The following is a 22,390-nucleotide window of genomic DNA, read 5'->3' on the forward strand; positions in this document are numbered from 1 at the left end:
CCTCCAAGGCACCTCCAGAAAACGAAGGCTCCTCCTCTACTCCCCGTTCCCCAGTTCAGAACTCATGTATTTCAACTTGAGGTATTTTCTTCCCAGATCAAGTCCCCAAAGGCACGTGTATCACACCCTGTCACCTCCCTGGGCTTCCTGGGCATGAACGCTTTCCTCATTCGCACCTTCAATTAAAATGAGGTTATTCCACTCTGCCACTTCCCTGGGCTTCCTGGACAAGAACAGACACTTCCCTCATTTAGTCCTTCAATCACCAAGTTTATGGGCCACCCAGCATGCATGGCTTGGCATTGGCCGCAGCCGCAGGTCCCAGAGACACCATCCCTGTCCTTGCGGCACTTCCACTCTGGCAGTGTGCATCGTCCCCTCCCTCCCAAACCTTCCAAACCTCCACCCCCACACAACCCTCCACCTACGCTTCCCTCCAGTTAGGTGCCAGTTCTTTTAGGTGGGGCTCCTATAAGCCTCTATCAATTCCTCTTAGCTGAATAGTTGCTATTAAAAAGACTACAACCATCAAGAGTATCATATTTATATGTAAAAAACACATAATAATCATTTTGATGGAGTTCATAGACAATGCACACTGGAGAGAGCATTTGACTCCAAGCATGAAACCCAAGGTTCTAGTCAGTCGGTAAGAAATTATTCATTGCCTTGATAGACTTTGTACTGAGCTCTGCTTTGAGGGCTGAGGATACAAGGTTCTTGTATAAAGAAAGCTAAAGAGACAAAGTTCTTGCCTTCAAAGAGCTTAGACTCCAGTAACGGGTGTGACTGATTCCTCGTTCAGTTTCTCACACAGCTGCACGCCCGTGCCCTTGGGTGCTCCTCTCTCACACTGACTCAGGTTTGGTTCTGTGATCTGTTTTGGTCAACAGTCTGTGGCAGAAGTGACACGAGAGGACTTGCACACTTGCACTCTGGAACCCTCTCTCTGACCTGAGACAAAGTCTGAGCTAGTCTGCTAGAAGATGAGGGAGGCCGAAGAGGAGAGGCCGGGTGCCCCAGCTGAGCCAGGCAACCCAGGGGCCTGATGCCTGAGTGCCCAGCCAAGACCTGGAGAACTACCCTGCCCACAGACTGGGGAGCAGTAAGAAACAGACACTATTACACGTGTACTGTTGGGGTGGTGTGGCGTGGCGTGGCGTGCTGGAGTGGCTTGTTCCATTATAGTTAACTGATACAATAGGTAAACATGCAATAATCATGCAGACAAAAGAACAAATCACATATATTCCAGAATAAGGTACATATGAAGACACAATAAAAAAATAGTATAATAAAATGAAGTAACAGAGAATGGTTAGTTGAGGCGGCTGTGAAGGGTTAATTTGGTCAGGGTGGCGGAGGAGGTCTTACTGAAGAAATGACATTTGTGCAGAGATTTGATGAAAAGGAAACTATTATATCTCTATCTGAAAGAGCTTCATTCCACACAGAAAAGGCGATGGGATGGCTGGACACTCAAGCTGAGATGCTGAATAGGCAGCTGAGGCTCGAGGGAGAAGTCCAGACCGGAGGCCTAAATTTGGGGTCATGGGATGAAATGAGGCCATCTGATGAAACGTGCATCCCAGACACAGTGTCTAGGGTTCGGGAGGGTGTAGCTGGGAGGTAGGGTCAGATTCCTGAGGCTCTAAATACACTGGGACACTGGGGAAGATGCTCATCCATGGGATGAAGCCTAATATAGTAGGCTCAGACGTCTGAGGTTGATTAAAGAGTGTGAGGATGTGAGGCATGTTGGGAGTGTTTCCTGGACAACTGAAGACGGAAAGCATGGGAAAGTGAAGATCTGGGGCATTGTCTTGTCTGCAGATGGAGAGGTTAAGACGGAAGGGAGCTCTCTGAGATTAAAGGGCTGAGGACGGGCAGTCGCCCCCTCACCCAGAGGGAAGGGCTGACTCAGGGGTGTAAGCCGCATTTAAAGACTGGGAGGTGGTTGGTCTGATCGCTGCCCAACTGTCCCATTAACCAGCCATCTGGCTTTGAACAAGTCTTTATTTTCTCAAGGCTTCTGTTTCTTTCTCTGTAAAATGAAGTCATAATGTCTTTCTCCAATGGTCAATATTCTTTCATTGCAAAAACTTACTGGCTCATGTAAAGTCCGGGAGTTGTTCTGATTTATAAAAGCCTCCAAAGGTATTAAATCTATCTATCTATCATCTATCTATCTATCTATCTCAATCTCTCTGCCTTTATTACATTTTCAGGATAATTCTATATGTCAGGGCCTATAGTATCTCTAACTGAAGTTATCCCTACAGTCAGTACTGTCCGAGGAAAAAGGAACTACCCTCCCCAAGGATGCCATTCAAATCCTCGGACTGGGTACCACTGATTGGATGTATCATGTCCAGCCTTGGCCTGTGCACCTTGTTTAGGAAGACAGAACACACGAACTGGCTTGGCCTGAGTCCTGTGCTCATTTCTGGATGCATGAGTGTATGAGGGAATGGGGTATGAGAAATGTTGGAGAAATGCTGCTATCCAGGGAAAAAATAAATAGCTCCACAAGGACTGACACAGCCCCACCCACCTAGGATGAAGGGCAGCTAATCGCTCCTGGATGCCCAGCACCTACCTAGTTTAATGTAAGGTCCATTTTAATGAATGTTATCACTTACTCCTCATGACAACTCTACAGAGAGGCACTATTGTAAACCATGCATAAGTGACATGTATAAAGAGCCCACCTCACCATGTTTGAGCGAGTCTTTTAGTTGACCTTTCCGGGTATCTGCTTTATCCATTTTCCTTGCTGCCCATTTTAGGGGTGTTAGGAGGGAATCTCATGCAGAAGGGGAGGAGTCTGAGAAAGGTGAAGACCTTCCTCCAACTGGCTGAGCTGAGAAAGGGCTGACACAGGAATGGTTGCGGCTTGGGAAAGTGATGAAAGGCAAGAGGCAGATCGGAGCGGGTGGTGCCTTTAGCCTGTTGGGGCCTGTGGTCAGTCTCACCGCACACCTACTTCGGCATTGCAGTGCGTGCCATTTCCCTGCCTTCACCTTCATTCTGAGCCCTCCAAGGGCACTTAGCCCACATCTTAACCACATCGAAGCTCGATCTGATACTTCCCTGGCATTCATTCCCATGTTCCCACCTCTTGTCCCAATCCTGGCACGTTCTCCAGCATCGCAAGCCCTGGCAACGCCCACCCCTTTCTCTCCAACCACACCTTCCTCTGTGCAGACACATTTTTACCACATTCATGCTCTCTGTCTTCCCAGAGAGCAGCCTTCTGGAACATTCTAAACTGGTAATTGCCCGTGTAGCTTCTCCCTCTCCTGCCTTGCACACTAGTGATCATTTCAAAAAGGATAACTTGTCTTTGCAGGTAAATCACAAGCTTGGCTTCAAATAATATTATAAACCCTGTATTCCTGTATCCTTCCCAGCATCCAGGGCCCCAAGGTGGTGACGGGAAGAGTTTTTTGGCTGCTCTGTGAGTGCCTCCTGCATCGATATCGAAGGGTTTGCCCTGGGCTCCGCCTCCAGGCCACTCTGAAGAACGCAGACCAGTTAATTGAAAATAACTGGCCAATTCCAGCCTTTAAAAAAAAAATCAATTCAACCAGTTGTTTAATTGAATTAACTGGTTAATGCAGTTTTGCTTGTATCGAACTGAGTTAAAAGGAAATGACCTCAGTAGTTTTCGTGTCAGAGAAAGATTATTTCAAATTGGCAACTTGCAGTGGAAATTATTTCACGTTGCAATGCACTCTCTCCCGGCCCGAGCCTGGCTGTTTTATTATTGTAGGACTGCTTATGTGTGGGGTTGGAATGACCCCGGGGTCTGGATTTCTAAGGCAAACGGCCCTGGGGTGTTTTTTCTCCAGACTGACACAGTTGAATGCAGACTAGCGTTTTACACTTTTGATAAATAATAACAGAAAGAATTCTGTGCTACTTGCTGAATGTTTTCATGAGAAAGCTTTATCTAATTAACCCAATATCACAAAACTATGTTAAATAATTTATGTGTGCTTTAATTTTACAGCCGCAGCAATATTTTGTGGAAGAGGGAGGCATCATCTATGCTATCAACAGCTTGCCGATTGGTACAGAGGGGACTTGAGAGAGGAAAACAACATATTTGCTTAAATGTCTACAAATTAGCTCCTCTCTTAAGCCTTTTCCTCCATTTATCTTGCTGTAAACATAGTAGAATGTGCAGTCCTACCCACTGGCAGATTCATAGATCAACTCTCAGAACAGGGGGAGGGGCCAGCCATGGCAGCTGGTTGCCATAGGCCTACCCCAGTGCCCATCCCCAAAAGGTCAGCCTGGCTTCCTGGCCACGACTGGCTGTCTGGCCAACAGAAAGTAATAGGAGTCGAGTCCTTCTGACCTATGTCATCTGACTAAATCCTCTTTGGCCTTCTGTGACCCAGAGGCTCGGAGTTACTTCCTGTGGGACGAGGAGAATCGGAAGCCACCCCAGAGGGTGGGAGGCCGTGGCTTTGAATGGGACAGAAGGGACCAGATATGAGAATGCCAAGGAGTGCCTGCCTGGAGAGCTCCCGGCAGAGAAAGGTTGATTGATGCATCTGTGGAAGCAGGCACTGGATGCCAGGCACTGTGCCGGGCACCAGGGTGGCCTGATTCTGCCTGCAGGAAGCTGGAGAGGAAGCGTGGAGAGGAATGAGGTAGGAGGTGTATCCGAAAGCAAGGGCAGGTTTCCAAGGGAGCTCTTGGAAGAACACCTACTCAAGAGGGCAGCTCTGTGGAAGAAGAAATATGGGGCTTGAGGGACGGGCACCGTGGCGAAAGAGGGATGAATGCCAGGCAGACGGCACCGAGAGAGGGCACGTAAGGTCTATGGAACAGGCAGAGGCACGCCGGCCGTTGTTGTTGTCTGAATACTGACTGTGAGCTCGCCTGAAGCTACCATTCTCCCACAGTGTCCCCAGACCTACTGCGCAAGAATCTCTTAAAGCAGGGAAATGCTTAGACGGTTTTTAAAGTGCTGGTGGGTAGGTGATTCTGAAGCAAACCCCTTGCTGAGAACTTTTGCCTTAGCAACTGTGATTTCGGCCAGAGCAAAGAAAGTGGTCTGAGAGGGGAGTCGAAAAGCCTGAGCAAAAGCCCTAAGGAATTTGAACTTTTATCCTGACAGCAATGGTGAAGCAAGAAAGGATTTTAATTAAGAATTTGTATGATTATGCACATACTTCAAAGAGCTTGCTGTGGTCACCCAGGGAAGCACAGGAGTGGGTGCGGGGCGGAAGGGGACCTATGCAGGAGGTTATCTCAGTAAGCTGGGCGGGAGGCGGCCGTGAGAGCTGGAGAGAAGCGCCAGTGATGGGACAATCTCCTGCTTGGCTGTGAGTGGTGGGAGAGCAGGGTCTGGAGTGATTTCCGTAATGGTGCCCAAAGAGGAAACCACTCAGGTGAATGTGCTGCCTTCCTCTTGCCCTGTAACCAACCACCACACACTTAGTGGCTGAAAACCACACACGCCAATGATTTGGTTCCGGAGCTCTGACATCCGAAATGCATCTGCAAGGATGTGTTCTCTCTGGAGGCTCTAGGAGAGAAACTGCTTCCTGGCCCACAGCTTCTGGAAGCTGCCAGCATTTCTTGGCTCGTGGCCCCCCCTCGCTCCTCTCTCTGTTTCCATTCTCACATCTCCCTCTCTGACTCTGGCTCTCCTCCCTCCTTCTGCACCTTGTGATTACATTACAGAATCCCTGGGGCGACCTTAGGCCCACCTGGATGCTCCTGCATAATCTTTCCATCTCGAGAGTTGCAACCACTCTGCAAAGTCCCTTTGCAGGTAACCTACCCACAGCTTCCAGAGATGAGGACGTGGAAATCTTTGGAGGGTCGTTATCCTGCCCAGCACGGGAGGGTTGAGAATGAAGCTTCGAAGGACTAGGGAGATGACTTCCGTTGGAATGCACTCAAGGGGATGTGCTCCAAGGGTGTCCGGGTCCAGCTGTCCAGTCCGTGACTGCATGTCGAGAGCGAGCCCTCCTGAGAGAGGAGGCGGGCGTTCCTGAGAGAATGGCAGAAGTGTGGCAGGCTCTTGCAGTTCGCCTGAGGTTGTCTGTGGACAGCAACCAGAGCCTCAGTGACACCAGCATCCAAGCCACAGGGAGAAAGAACAGACACTCACAAAGGGCACAGAGCCGACGTAGGTAGTGCTGGGAAGAAAACAAAAAATTGAGGGTCGGGGAGGAGCAACAAAGGAGAGGAAAAGGCATGGCGTCAGCGTCAAAGACCACAGACAGGACAAAGAAGACAACAGGGAAATGCACCCTCGGGCCTGAGCAGTATGGGAGCCACAGGTGAACCGAGCAGAGAGAAGTTTCAGGGAACTTTGGGGAGAAAAAGCCAGATTGCACTGGGCTAACAGGTAAAGAGCAGTGAGCACTGAACTGAGAGATAAAAATAAACAGCAGACTTCTTGTAAAATGTTTATGAAATTTTTTAAACCTGAGAGAATTGCAGAAAACGATTTAAGGAGCACCTGCTAAACAGCATTTCCAAAGCTTAACGTTTTGCTGCATTTGCTTCATAATCTTTAAAAGAAAACAGGCTTCAATTGTGTGGGTCCACTTATACACAGATTTGTTTCAATAAATACTGTACATGCATGTTTTCAATAACATCTTTAAGAACAGTGTAATATATGTAACATGTAACATACAAAATATGTGTCAGATGACGTTGCTATTCGATAGTCAAGAGCAGGCGATCAGTAGTTAAGTTTGGGGGGAGGATAAAGGTACAGGCTACTTTTCAACTGCGTGGGGGGTGGGCCCCCGTTACCCCCACACTGCTCGAAGGTCAGCTGTACTGACGACAGTTGCCATGGAAAGGCCCTGTTTCCTCGTTTTATCCCATTCCCCTTTGCCCTGCCCCAGAGGAGTTTGGGATTGATCACTTTGTGTTTGAGCGTGTTTATGGAACTGTTGCGTGTGTCCCGCATCATTTCATGCTTATGGACTATTTCATTTTTCCCTATGACTTCCCGGTTCTTTTTATCCATATTTTTTCAATCGAGTAGGGTGTGTTCTTTCTATTGGATTTTAGATCTTTAAACACATTTGAATGTTCTTGCCTGCACCTCGCTAAGTCCAAGGAATGACGAGGGCTCCCGTTGAGGGGGGTGTCGACACTAAGGCTTGTGCAGCGGAGGTTGGGAACCGGCAGAGTAACGTCTACAGTCTCCCTACCCGAGGCGCCCCCTTGCCATTGGCACGCATTCCCAGTCCTTTCGAGTGTTTCGTTGGGCCCTACAAGTTGCGGCCCGGGTCCCTGCTCGGCCATGGTCGTCCGCTGCGCTGGCCGACCCAGCACTCCCCGAAGTTTACCACTTCAACTCCCGCCTCTCCGAAAACCCCTGCATCCCAGCCAAACCTGGACCATCGGTCACTCCACTTTCCCCAGGGAGCCCTTGCACACAGTTCAGTCATAATTACGAACAAAGAGGAAATTCCAGATTCTCAGAGCCTGTGTTCAGGTTCCCCAACTTAACACCAGGGTTGTTTACTATTAGCTCAACCCCATAGATATTAAACTCCAAGTGGATAGAAAAGAAATCGGCTCTTTCAAAATTCATTCCCAGAGATGCGCACATATCGGGCACTCAAATACATATATTTTAGAAGAAGAAAGGAAGGAAATGCACTAGATGAAATATTTTTATCTCTTCCAGCTGCACTGGACATTGTAACACACTATCACCTGCATCAGCTTGCAATTCGAGGACTAGCTCTCATTTCAGGGAAGTCATTTTTCCAGTTCTTAGATGCAACTTGGAGAGCAGAGACTAAATTTCCCTATTTCACCCAAATGAAGTTTTTTTTAGGGCATATAATTTGGAGTATGAATTTCGTCTTTGGAATTTGGTCTTAAACCTTTCTAAGTCTAGCATTCTACATATCGATTTTTCCTGGCGCCATCACACTGAAATCTGATTAGCACCAGATTAGAGGACGGGGCAATTTTTTTAAGAGCCTCACACCCTGAATCCTCCTCGGCAGTGGCCCAGCTGATCTCGGAAGTGGGCCTCTTCAAGGGAGCCCGTGAACCGGGCCGCTCGGGTGGCAGGCAGAGGAGCGAACATGTGACAATACTTGTCCAAGTCTTGAAAGGAGAGCATCTGCTTCTTGGCCTCGAAAGTGAAACAATCCAATAATTACAGTCCTTGGTGCTTTTTTTCCCCCTACCTCAGGAAACATTTTGCAACTAACTAGCAATTTCCAAAAATATGGCTCAAGCAACACGTCTCCTATCTCTTCGTGTAGGAGAGGGTGTGAGCTCTAACGAGGCAGGGGCGCACTATCTTGGGGGGCTCTGGCAAGGTGCTGCCGAGGACAGCTTTTAATTGGGTGAGCGTGTGGCGTGCTATCTAGGTCTCGGGCTCCGCGACTCTCTCCCGGGGAATCTGAGGCTCCATGTCCCAGGCGTCTGGGTTCGGCCAAGTTGGAAAGGCAGCCTGGGTGGGCAGGCACAGAAGCCCATGGAGAAGGACAATGTGTGAATAGCTCGTCATTCTCCTATTCCTTTCTAGGGGCTAGGATTTTGCTTTCAGTTCTTCAGAGATCCCAGGTTTTTGGATTTGGTTCAGGGAGAAAGGCAAGAATTCCAGGTGATCTGCCCACTCGTCACCATAAGTAGCAGGTGGCTACGTGTGGGGACTGAAAATGCTGCCGGCACCCACAGCGCCCAGGGACGCCACTGACAAGGCAGGTATCTTCTTCACCTAACTCAAAGGAAAAGAAACACTACAATTTGAGTAGTGCTCACCTCTGCCTCAGAGTCAAGCTGGAGACCGCTGGCAGGCACCCTGCTCATGGGTCACGTGAAATATGGACACCTCTTTAGTAACAGCGGGACTGAGTCCTCTCTTAATTTCAAGACCATGTTTGCAAGTTTCTGTGAGCATAAGAATCAGATGTGAGCTCATGACAAACTTAGATTCCCAGATTTGGCTGAGCAGTTGCCTCTTCCAGGCAGTGTTCCCTGATAGGTAAGGCTTATCGAAAACAAGGAGACTTGTCTGCCTTCCCACACAGGTTTGCAGAGCACTGTCCCTGGCTGATTTATAGGCTCAATAGACTCATTTGAAGTAAGATGTGTTGGACTCACTGTACAAGTTTACTAAGGTGTGTGAAAATTTTCTACAGCAGGCACATGCACCCCAGTAGTTTTTCAAATTTTCAACTTTCGTAGAAACGCATCTTGCCTGCGCATGCACCTGTCTGCCGGCACTCCTGACAAATTGCTAAAGAAAGTGGGACCTTTCACCATGTCACATCTCACCTAGGGGCAGAGCCCCCAAGTGTAAGAACCTTCAGGGCATTAAACGAGGGGGAAATAGGGAATGCAGGGCGAACACGGGGGGTGTCAGAAATGAACACTGGAGGCCCTCAGCGATGCCCTGCACCTTTTTCTTTTTTAGAATTAATATTCAAGGGAGAGAGTTGTTGAGAGTACACTTTCATTGGAATGAAAAAATAAAATCTGATTTTTTTTCCTGAAGGGACATTTGGCTTGACTGAGGCGATTTGGTGACAAAAATAAGGCTTTATCAGCTGACACGGTGTTTGTTTGTCTGTTTGTTATGAGATCCAGAGTCTTGTGGAAAGACACCTAAAGCGTTTTTTAAAAAAGAGCATTTTTACATCAACCAAATTACATTGACTGAGGTGTATTAAAATTAACAGTGTTTCCATCTCCTTGACTTGTTCCAAGAACAAACAAGGCACCCAGGTAGCAGAGTAGCATGTATGAGTCCTAAGAGTTGCCCCGTGAGACTTTGGAAATCCTTTCAGGTACATCACAAAAATGCTGGTCCTTCCCAGCATCGCAAAAACAAATGGCCCCGCCGGCTAGGTGAGAACCCCTTTGCAAACCAGGCCGTTCCCAGCCCCAAGCTCCACTCGGCTCTGCAGAGACCTGAGCAGTCTTCAGCCAAGAGACTCCCCCGACCCCGTAACCTCAGAGGATTGAGAAACGCTGCCACCGCCTAACTCCTCCAAACTCTGCTTGTGTGAGCACGATTTCCTCATGCACGAGACTATTCAAAAGCAGGAGTTGAATCGGTGCTGTTCAAGCACCAGGCACGATTCATTCACAGGCACAGAACACTGAGGAGGAAAAACACCCCTCCCACCTATTTCATCAGACGTGATTTCCCCATCTAATTCATTTTTTTACATTTTATGTCTGATAATTATTTATCAATTTTTGTACTGTATGATTTTTGCTTGGTGGTGCACTAATAATAATTGAAATTGTAGCTCGGTTCAGAATAATTTTATTAAACTATGAGAGCATTCTGGTGATAAGAAATAAAAATAAACTTCAACTGTGTACATATTCTCGGTGCAGATGCGCCTGACAAGGTGATCAATGAAGACTTTTAAGAATAAAAATATATTCCATTAGGAAAAAGCTATGTAGCAGAAGTTGAATGTGTAGATAGGTTTAAGGAGAAAAAGCATGAAGTAAAATTACCTTCTGTTAAATCAGAGCTTGCTGAACATGTTTGGAAGGGATGGGGGGTGTTAAATTGCTGTCACATTCAAATTTCAGTAGATAGAAGGGACGTGTGACCGCATCTAGGACCCTTTCAGAGAGCCAACGCCCGCCCTCTGCTTCTCCTCCCTCACCCCTTCCTCCTCCCTGCTGCTGCAATGTGGACTTACAGGAGGACCCCTGGGAGCCACGTGTCCTCTTGCGAGTGGACGGCAGGCCTAGCGGAGCATGACCGCAGAAGAGCCAGGGTCCCCAAAGAGATGGGTGTATCCCACCAGCCCCAGACTGCCCACCTCTGGGTCGTAGGGATGTGAGACAGAAGTAACTTGAGTGTTTCCGAAGCCACTGTTACTTAGTGACGCTGATACGTAACAGTCAAGTGAACTAATTGCCCCATCTCTTTAGCCGGTCACTGCTGCTGGCCCAGAACTCTGGGCTCCCTTTGGCGGAAATACTTCCCTTTTGATGAGTCTTTGGGGCTGTTTAGGGGGGAGTTGCCTTCATCTACCACCGTCCTCAAACCCTTCTCAGGTTGGGGATGTGGTTACTCACCACTCAAAGACCCAGAGCTCCTTGCACTCACCTACCTGACTTCCTCCCTCCTGCACGCAGGGAGGCCTGGGACGCATGGGTTAGAGCAGAAGTGCCCAGCCCTGGCTGTACATGAGAGTCCACAGGGCGGTGCTTAACACGGACCAGCCCCAGCCCAGACGGATCCAATTAGGGAGGAGGAGGCAGGAAGGAGGGGGGACATTAATTTTTTTTAATCCTCTCAGGTGGTTCTAATGTGCAGCCCCAGCAGCTTAAGAACAGCTTTTCTGTCTTGGGGGGAAGACTTCCTCAAATTCTCGGCAACATCGAACACCCCAGGGTCAACTGCGTCCAGTACATTTTTGGAGAAGACTCACAGTGGCCCAGGCCAGGCCAGGTGACCTGTCTCCCGATCACGCCTGCCTCAGAGAAAGAATTCACCTGACGAATTTCACGGCATTGTAACACAATCTCCTGTTAGAAAGTGTACCTTGCCTCAGTTTTCTGGGGTTGCTATAGCAAATTACCTCAAACTTGGTGACTTAATATACAAATGTGTCCTCGCACACGTCTGAAGTCTGAAATGATGGTGTTGGCTGGGCTGCAATGCCTAGTTATTTAATCAAACACTAGTATAGGTGATGAAGTGAAGGTATTTCGTAGGTGTGCCTAATAGCTCCAACTAGTGGGCTTTAAATACAAGAGCTTACCCTTGAGGCTTTGGGTGGGCCTCATTCAATCACTGGAATGACCCCAGGAGGAAAAGCTGAGGTTGGCCAGAGAAGGAGGGATTCTTCCTTAATACAGAGGCACCGGCTTCTGCCTGTTTTCCAGCCTGCTGGCTGGCCCTGAAGATTCAGGCCTTGCCGGGGTGGCTGGCCTCCTCAGAGCAGGGGAAGGACGGCTGCCGCTGCCCAGGGGGTCTTGGCAGAAATTAGGAGCTCGAGGCCTCTAGCGTCATCAGCATGTTGCTGTGCTGATATGCCCCCACCCCCTTTTTCAAGGTCCCATTCCTTTCCAATCAATGCCCTCACTCTAACAGAAGAGACCCCTGGCGAGAGATCGGAAATTCAGTCTGCTTTGCCAGTCAGACACCTGCAGGATTAGACTTTTGTTTGTTTTTCAAATGAAATCATGCAGTTGCAGGAGAAATAGTCTCCTTTAGGAGAGAAGGAGAAGCATAGAATTCCTTCTGCAGACGTTGAGCTGCGAATTGAAAGCCTTTAGCTCATCATTTCCGTTTCCTCTAGTTCTTTAGACCAGTTAGAAAGAACCAACCAAACCCACTATACCCCTTATTTTAATTAAAATGTTCTCTGCCATCAACTACCTTGTCATCCCGAGCTCTCTGCCTTCCATGGGCACTTGGTGGCAGGTGTCTGCCAGGGACAATCCAAGTAACTGTTCCCCCCTTGCGTTCCATGGGTGACCGAGGCCACTTCTTGCCGGAAACAGGGTCCCAAAAGCCCTAAATCTAATCAGATCACAGAACCAACTCCATAAAACGCAGAACCAATTCATAGAACTCATGATATCCTGTTTTTCTGGAACATTCTCTGGGGAGCTGGGTAAGGCCATCGTTCCTGAATCTGAGGCTTCTCGTCTACCTGTCCTGTGTCTTCCTGGGGCGGAGCAGGGGCCTCTGGAACCTTCACTGTGAAGGGAGATGAGGGTAGATGAAACTTGGGTCGCTCCTGCCTCTGACTTTGATGGTGAGTATTTGGCCATGGGAGGCCTTCCGCCTGGAGAGCCACAATGTGCGGGAGAGGGGCTTCCCAAACGCAACCTGGTCCAATCAAATTTAAATAGAGGACCCTCCACTGCAATTCCTCGGTGGCTCCCACTGCGCACGGGACCATCTTTATTGCTATCGAGACGCCTGCCTCCCCCCGCCATTCCCCCCTTTCTTCACACCCTCTTCCTGCAGTCGACCTGTTTGGAATGGCTTGGTGCTCCGAGAATGGGGTTTGAGCAGCACAATGTACATTCCATTTTCTTCCTTATTTTTTTTCTGTATGGAATTTCTGTCTTGTTTTCCCAAGAGTAATCGCGATTGCCGTGTTCCTTGCGAGGCCTTCTCTAGGCACTTTCCTCCGCATCCTCAGCCCCCAGCCCTCTGCTGTGCTCTCGGAGAGCCCTGGGCCCATCTCCACAGGTACACAGCTCAGCTCTTTCTCCGGCTCCTGCTCCCCTAGCACTGTGACCCTCCCTCCCCACCCCCTGCCCCAGCCTCTCTCCTGCTATCCTGCCAGCTTCTTAGGGGAGGGTCATCCCTGGTCACTCCTGTCCACCAGCACTTAGCTACTCAACAGGTGCTCACCAGAGCTTTGAGGGAGGAATCAACATTTGATCTACTCACAGGCTGCAGTGACCTTTTAAAATAAGATAATAACGAGGCACCGAATTAAATACTTCTCTCTGCCAGTTCCCAGGGCACACTGGGGGAAGCCTGCTTTGCCTCCAGGCTGGGCTATCAGCTCCCTGCCTCAGGTGATTCAGAAGGAGGCCCCTTCAAACTGCTCTAATTGCTGGCAGAAGGGATAAGTGACCACGTTATGAAACATTTGCACCGGGCGTGTCAGAACCTTAACGCTTCCTGCTCTTCTCACAGAGGGTGTCCTCCCTGGGCCAGGGTCTCTGCTGCCTCCTGGTCTTCATCGTGGTCTAGGGCCCCGAAATGCAGAATTTGGTGTTGGGTGGTTCTGCATTTCAATCCCATTTTAGACACAGACTGGAAGCTTGATTTTAATGACCCAATCTGAGGTCTCTGGGCTTTGCACTTCTCTGTAAACTTCACCAAACTATTGGGAAAATAAATAGCTTAGCAATTATAACACCCACAGCGCACAGCAAAGTTTTGGCTGACGTCCGGGTCAGAAGTCAGGGGGCCTGGCTTCCACTCTGATGCATGTGCCCTTTACCTAACCAGGCCTCTAAGCCTCAGTGTCTCCATCTGTGACATGGGACTAACAAGAACACCCAGCTAAATGAATTGTGTGGATTAGATAAAATAAAGAAAGACTGGTTTTGGAGTAGAGAGATGCTACCTTTTATTTATTTTTTTAATGATTTAGTTCATTGAGATGTATACTATTTGACATGTGTTATGGTCTAAAATAAATGCTCAGAAATTTCAGTTGTGTCTCTGTTCATGTGGACTTGTTCGTACGCTTTGTGTCTGCAAGAGATTTTAAGGTTCTTGTGGAAACACATTTGCTTTCTTCCTGGTGCCCAACACAGTGGCTTTGATCTCTGATCTATGGTCCCCAGATGTTAGTAAACTGTTTGTTGTTTAAGTCGATAGGATGATCTTAAGCAGAAACCAGACAGTGGAAGTGATGTGCTTTGCTGAAGATGAAGAGGAGGGCCCTGAGACGAGCAAGCGCTCAGGGGTGGGCAGGCTCCTGGGGCTGCGCTGTCGGGCTGGGGACAGTCTATGGGAGCTGCGGTCAGCAGAAGAGTGTCATCACTAGGGAGGGCAGTGGCAGGCCGGCAATGCCACAAGTGCAGCCATATTCCCACTTAGAAGGGACATTAGGTTGTCATCCAGCCAGTGGTCCCTCCCAAGTCCAGACAGCCATGGCATGGAGAAGTGTCCCCGGGCCTTGACAGCGAACAGTCCTGGACTTGCCTCTGATGACTTGGCCCTGTCACTTGCCCTGGCCACAGCCCCCGGAGCCCCGCTTGCTCTCCTTCTAAGGCGCGGGTTTGCTGATTTCTTAGGACTGATTAACTAACGTCTGTGGGAGTACCCTCGTTCTAGAACCAGACTATCGGATTGAGCCTCTGCTTGAACACGTTCCTTGTAAGATAGATCCTTTTCTTAGCGTTTTCTATCACTTGCTAGGTAGAAGTCCTATTGCGTACAAGAGAAAAATGGGGTCACAGTAGATTTGGGGCACATGCACTGCGTAATCCAGACGACTCTTACTGCCTAGGAGGGAGGAATTGGGGGCAAGAGGTTGTGAACAGAGGCCAGTACTGCCCATGATTCAAGCATAGATGTATAAATATCTACCTGTCATTTGGTTTCTGTGTAATGTGCGATTTTTTGGTGTTGATATTGTGCGAAGTGCACCACATAGACTCCGAGATGTTGGTGCTGGCCCTGCTTCACAGGTAAGTGAAGGTAAGGAGTGAGGTTAAGTGGCGTATTTCGTAGCATACGTCTTATTGGGAGTATTAAGAGGTTAAGGCCCAGCTAGCTTATACTGTGTTGGTGGGCAAGAAAGCTTTGCTCACCCTGCTGATATCAGAGGTTGTCCATGTGATCTTTAAAGCCTTTTCGAACAAGGCCTGGTAGAAATTAAGACAGTAATGATAGCATCGCCTCACCCCACAGGCTATCCCCATCCGGGCATCCTTTGCTCACCAACCCTGCGTACCCACTCCTGACACACCCTGCACTCTCATGGGCCGGAGTGCGCTGGCCCCCACGCTCCGTCTTTTCCACCCGCACAGCTTGCTACGTCCTTCAGGACGGCTTCCCATACTCAGCCCTTCCCCTCCCTCATTCTAGGACGATAGCCCAGCATCCTCGTGGGCCTCAATCTCACCCTGGAATTCCGCAGTGTGGACCGTACCGCTCCATTAGTGCCGTGGGTTCTGTTTCAATCCCTTACACACGCCCTTGGCTTGTGGGCTTCTGAAGGGCAAAAGCGGCATTGCACTGCCACGCGGGCATATTGCTAAGGGTTCTCCGGCAGGGAGGGAGGTCGGAGGAGAGAGGACTGCGCGAATGCAGCTGCGCGCTCTGGCCAGGGCTCTCCTTCAGCTCCTTCGACATCAAAGGGAGGGGGACAGTTGCGTCCATGGCTCCACACACCCTCAGCGCTCTGCAGACAAGAGCCCTGTGTCTGTAGACCAAAAAGGCCAGCTCTGAGTTTCCAGATATTGCTTGGGAACTGGGAAGGGAATGGCCATGGGAAAAATGCACTTTGATGGTACAAGCTACCAAACCCGTTCCTACAAGGTGAGTTCCTAACAGTGCCCGAAGCAGTGCCACTGTTTTAGCCGCACCACCCCTCACGGTCACTCTGACAAATGTCCTATTGGCTCTAGAACCTGCCCAGTCAGTACCTCCCTCCACTCCCTAGCCTAGCTGGCTCCTGCCTGGTGGCAATTACTTTTGGTCATATAGGTTTGTGTTGTCTTCCAACTGAACTTCTTCAAGGTAGGGACTGTTCCCTTATAACCCCCCGGGACTCTGACCTAAGTAGGAAAGGCGCTGATGAACCATGTGTGACCCCCTATTTAAATGATTCAGTTTATGGGTGCTGTAGGCTTCCCCCTCATTCTCTTTTTGTCCCTTTCTGCCTTCTCCTTGCTGTTCAACACCTGCCATCAAAGATCTTTGAGAGACGGTAGTCAGTGGAAGTGGAATGGGCGAGCCAGTCAATTATTTACTATGTTAGGGGGTGAATTCACTTGGGTGAGCCCAAGACCACGGGATACTGGGCAGACTCCAACCCGGCGGCTGTGCTGCAGTCCATCTCAAAGTGGGTCAGGCCACAGCCAGAGAGGGTCCTGGATTACATTCTGGAACAGGAAAAGGATACTGGTGGGAAACTGGGGAAGCTCAAATATAAAGCAGCAACGTCGAATCTTAGTTCTGACAAATGTACCAGAGTTATGTAATATTTTACCCTTGCAGGAGGCTGGGTAAAGGGTATGTAGGGAACATTATGTATTATCTTTGCAACTTTCCTGCAAATCTAAAATTATTTCAGAATAGAAAGTTCATTTTAGAAAAAGTGGGCCAGAGTGCAAATTTTAGCTTGGCTAGTAGTCTCATATTGCATGAACATTCTCACATCTAGTTATATCCTAACAATTTGTAGAAAAAGAATGAAAATGAGAACTGCAGAGAAGTTTAGAAACTCTCCGGTAAAACAGCCATTAAAAGACAGCAGCAAAGACAAAAACAGAGTGAAACACGGACCTAGATGCAAGTGGGGTGGGAGGAAGGAGAGGTTAAAATGTGAAGCTAGCCCTGGCCTGTGCTGTGCACAGTTCCATCCTGTGCACCAGGACTGTGGGTATGACTTTTGGTCAGGGCACATGCTGAGGTCTCGGGTTCAATCCCTGGTCGGGACATGTAAAGAGGCAACAGACCGATGTTTCTGTCTCTAAAATCAGTAAAAACATGTCCTTGGGTGAGGGTAAAAACCGTGAAGCCTGACTGGCCATCTGGGAGAGGCGGCCAGTGCAGCGACCCCTGGGCTCGAAGTCAGGGCACAGGCTACTGGGTCACCTCTGACTTGAACATGTCACCGGGCCTTCATGTCCTCACCTTTGAGACGGCCCCACCCGACTCAAACAAAAATAAGTGAAATAAATCCTTACACAAGTTGTTCTATTTTCAAAATTTTGTCATCTTTGCTCAAAAACGAGAGTTCCTCACCCAGGGGCTGGTTACCGTCAAAACCCTCAAGCCAGCAGGTCTGATTCTGCATGAGCGTTTTCACTTTGCACTTGGCAAGTTTCTGCTTCCTCTTACAAGGATCTTCATGCCAAAGCCAAAGCCATTTGACTTCTAAATATAGTGGAACAGATGTGAATGAGGACTGCATTATTTTCAGTGTTACACAAAGGGTCTTTCTTTTACCCTCTTAAGCCAGACAGGAGTCCAGGTCTGGGTAGGCTCAGCCACTCGGTCATGGGAGAGAGGATTGCTTCTCTACCTTTTTTCAAGCACTGAAGCTTTAGTTAACTGGTATCAGATTTTCTTACCCCAGGATCTGTGAACAAGTGTCTGTGCCTAGACTCTAGAGATTCATCAACTCCTTAAAAGCTGAATGTGACATTCATGTACCAGGGCTCATATACGACCATGTATGTATGGAATTTCTATGGAGTGCTTTCATTCACCCTCCAAGGGGCCACAGCCAAAAAATGCTAAGCAGCACAGCTTTCGACATGCACTACCCAGGCCTCGACCCCCATGGCAAAAAAGCCTCAACTATGAGATGCTATATTTAGGTAAAGATTCAGTAACTTGACGGTCTAGCACTCAACAAAAGTACCCAGACAATGGCTGGCTGGGTGATGGCACTGTCTTGACCCAACACATTTCCAGGGCTGCACCTCAGAGCACTTAGGCTCGTCACTAGTGTTTTCCCCCAGCTGTAGCAGGGGTCTTCCTTTTCTGGAGACTTGGCAGCCACATTTATCCATCAAACCATCTAGTGGAAAGGACCTCTCAGGAATACCAAGGTGACTCTGCCTCTTCGTGCCCTTCTAGTCCTGGCCATGTCTCTCCTGGGAGGGGCATGGGTACCTAGTTTGAAGGTGGAGCACGCCTAAACTGAACATGCGACCTTCCGGCCAGCAGGGCATCGAGGGTCCCAAGTGCACTTTGAAGGTAGGACCCTGGATGATTTGAATGTAAGCAGCGAACTAGTTCTTTTTCTTCTCAAGCTCTCCTCTAACGTGGCTTACTCACAGTCTCAGGCTGTTGGCTCTGAGGACGGTGGTCTATAATTAAAGCCTAGGATGAAAATTTCTCTTGGTGTTATATGAATGAACCCAGTTATAAGAATAAAAATAAGTCCCTGTTTCACACCTCTTTGGATGTTCTTCATTTCAAACATAATTGAGATCTTCTTAACTTTGGGATATTTTAATTTCTCCAGCAATTTAACTTCCCTTTGAAAAATGACCCAAAGTCAAAGTTTAATGTGGTCCTTTGCAATGAAACGTGTTACCAGACTATGGGAGATTCCCTTAGGTCGTCTTCCCTGCTCAGCAGTGGTTATAGGATCAAATATAATACTAAAACACTAAAGGCGTGTGGCTCTTTTGTATATATTTAAAACACACAGTAGGAACATAAGAACATCTCAAATCATTTAAGAAGAAAAAAAGGGTTATCAACCAAAATCTTTGGAAATTTCATAAAATTTAAATACCGGCAAACATTCCAACCAAAGGAAAAAAAAAATCCAACATTTGGCTATGGAGGGCACTTCACACGTGAACCAAATGGTGTTGTAACATTTTCCTTCAGGTAAACTAGCCACTAAACCCCATTAAGAAAGAATACAAGAGCAAAAATGGAGACAGCCCCGAGATACCACGCATTCAACTGGAACATTCTGTCACGAAGCACTCAATCTGCCGCGGGCTTCCCTTCCCATTGCATACATTACTGTACATTTCTACGATGCAATGTTGAAACGGCCTCCAAGTTTTGCAAAGTAGATTGATGTCCATTCTACAAAAATATTAACTTACAGTACATAACACTGAATAATTTTAATCTGTACAATTTTTCCCTCCCACAACAGGTGACACACGTCCGTTTGTACAAGTCAGACAAAAACCATCTGGTCGTTTACATCTGGACTAAGGGTCAAAAGAGGTCAACCGGAAGTAGCGGGGCGGGTATCCTTTAAGAAAGTATAAATACAGTGTAACAGTAATAGCGGTTAACAACATTCAGCTCTTAACAAAGTGATACAAAATAAATCATCTTAGATTTTTGACTGCAAAGATCTAGCTGCGAAGGTTCTGCCAGAGTCGACCAACTGATCCGAAAGGTTAAGGCTGACTTGACTTAGCAAGCGGCAGCACTAGCAAGGACACGGGTGCAGTTCAGAGCTCGTCGAGTGCATAGCTTCAGTGTTACACGCACAGTGATCCTACTCCTTCAATTAGTTAATCCTCTAGACAGTTTCCTTTCTGTTTTGCATGCATCCCGTTCCATTTTCATTAAGGGCATCTCTTCCTTGGCCAATTGTGTGCTTTGCTTTTCAATTTGTTTTTGTGGTATTTTTTTTGTATGTGTTGTTTGTTAAGCTGTCAATACCTCCTCCAACACTTGGAAAATGAAACAAAGACGTGGTTTTTGCTTACAGAAGAGAATCCGAGTTACATGGACAATACCAAGTGAAGTGAAATAAGCGTCAGAAACAGTTTATCAAAATGGCACATTTATTGCTACGGAACGGTCATGTACATGACTTCATCGAGTAACTACAGATGGGAAACAGGTAGTGGCCCCCACCGAGCTGGGTTTGTTTTTGTCTTGAAGGGACGCCAGCACACAACCTGTTTGGACACTTCTACAAATCAGAAATACACCAAAAACATGAAAAAATCGAGGCACTCAGCCACACATTGAAAACAAGGTGTAACTGTTTATCTTTTTTTTGAAATATTTTCCCTTTTTTTTCTTTTTTTAACAATTTTTTAAAGTTTTTAATGCTGCAGCTATGTGTACAGTCGCAAAAAATTTCCCCGCTGCGACCTACAACTAAAAAAAAAACAAACAAAACAAAAAACAAAAAAAGCTACCATACAGTTTCATCTCAGTAACACATGGTAAAATAACATCTTTTAAATAGTAAAATAAAGTAACAAACTTTTACTCATAATGATTCCAAAAATCTACAAAGAAGAAATATTCAGAATCTGACATTTTTTTTTGTAATATTCATGGTATAAAAGGATTGCTCCTACGAAAAATAAGCCAAATATATTTTTATTTTTAAATTTAGTTTTTCTTCTTACTAGGGTGTACTACAGTCTATTTTATAGCAAAAAGAGCACTAGACAAACAAAGCTTTATAACAAAAAGCCAGGCACTGATACATGGTAAATCTCTGCTTTTTTTCTTATCTTCACTTCATTGCATCACAAGTAACAAGAATGAAAAAGGCCACAGTTCATATATTTTCACCATTACATATGTCTCTAATACTTGAAATGAGGATGGCGAAACCAGCACTGCACAAAGATGAGTCCACTTCAAGTCCCATGAGAAAGAGCATGTCTCTAAAGAAAAACAAACAAAACCAAAGCAAAATAAAGCGAGAGGCCTTACGGCCTTGGTGCCCCATTGTGTCGGAATTCATCATATTCCATCTTGACTTTTTTTTTTGTTTCCAGTCAGCCAGCAGACTAAATTTTTGTGCTTGTTTATGCTGAAAATGTTTCATTCCTGACTCAAGTTCACTTTTGGACACGGATCACATTTTGCCTGTTGGATCCAAGACGGAAATCCTCTTAAACCTAAGTGTTGGTTCAACTCCCTCCCCAACCCCAAACCCCTCATCAAAATAAAGATCACAAATTTAAAAAAAAATATATCAAGAAATAGGAAAAAAGCGAAGAACAAAAAGGAATCGGAAGACTGAATCAGAACCAGTTGCGTTACTGGGTGGACCGACCGTTGTATAAACATTAGTGTTCCTTGTGGCTACACAGAGGACAAATGGTAAAACTTTCTAGATGAACAGACCCCTATTCTGCATATTCATAAATTACTTGAATGTGGAGGTGGATCAACTGTTCCAAGTTGCTTTGAATGTCCAAGTCTCTTAAACAGATCCCCAGCCTATGTGTCATCATATATAGAGAGCATAGTATGGACCCTTATGACATTTCTATGTAGTTCCTGTCTTCTGCTAAATGTCATTCTGCAAATCCAGCGCAGGATACCAATATCTTACCTGGGTTTGACAATTTACAAAACAACAAAGAGAAAAAAAACACACTAAAAAGGCCACATTCCCTTTCCTCTTTTTCTGTTTGCTTTTTTTTTTTTCCAAATGGGGATACAACCCAATCAATACAGGTAGGTGCAGATCATGTTTCTCCACCAAGCACAAAGCAGTGAGCAGCTTTTGGTGGCTGTTAGCAAGTTTCTCGCTTATTTCCAAAGGGAATTCAACAATAGAGGTATTACATTACTGAGTAATGAATACATCAAAGCTGGTGAACGGTAAGTTGCAGCTTTTACTCTGTTTTAGTGAGAACAAAATGTAAAGCACCAATTTAAAAAATAATCAAATAACTACAATTGAATTTTTTGCTTTGTTTACAGATTTGAAAAACCTTAAATCACTTCTGTGAAGCACCTGTATGATAACATGTATCAAAAGTGCCATTCTTAACATGTACATCAAGGGAGGGAGTTTCCAGTTCCCGAAAGAGTAAACAGCGTATTTTCTTCTGTACACTTATCCTGAATGTGATCGAAGTACACCTGCTTCCTATACAATATTGTTCCTAGGGATACCCGCCTTGGTAGACTGTACAAAATGAGTGCAGAATGTACCACTGAGGGGAATCTTTACAGACTGGGGGAACAAGCAAGCACACACGGTTTCCATCACTACTCAAGAGGAGGGGAGCGTACACAGTATTACCTTCCACGCCCTTCTGTGAGCCTCTTTGTTCGTGCGTTTCACAGGGAAGCCTCAGAGTAACTTTTATGAAGTTCGATTTCTGCTGTTCTCCTAAGGTTTTAATCCACCTCCACATTTTAGGAACTTATCAACAAATCAAAGTATTTTAGTTTTATCGCTACTGAACATATTTACAGTTTTCAACACACACACACACA

Source organism: Sturnira hondurensis, unplaced genomic scaffold (genome assembly GCF_014824575.4).
Source record: "Sturnira hondurensis isolate 20B ecotype Veracruz unplaced genomic scaffold, ASM1482457v3 Scaffold0001872, whole genome shotgun sequence".
NCBI lineage: Eukaryota > Metazoa > Chordata > Mammalia > Chiroptera > Phyllostomidae > Sturnira > Sturnira hondurensis.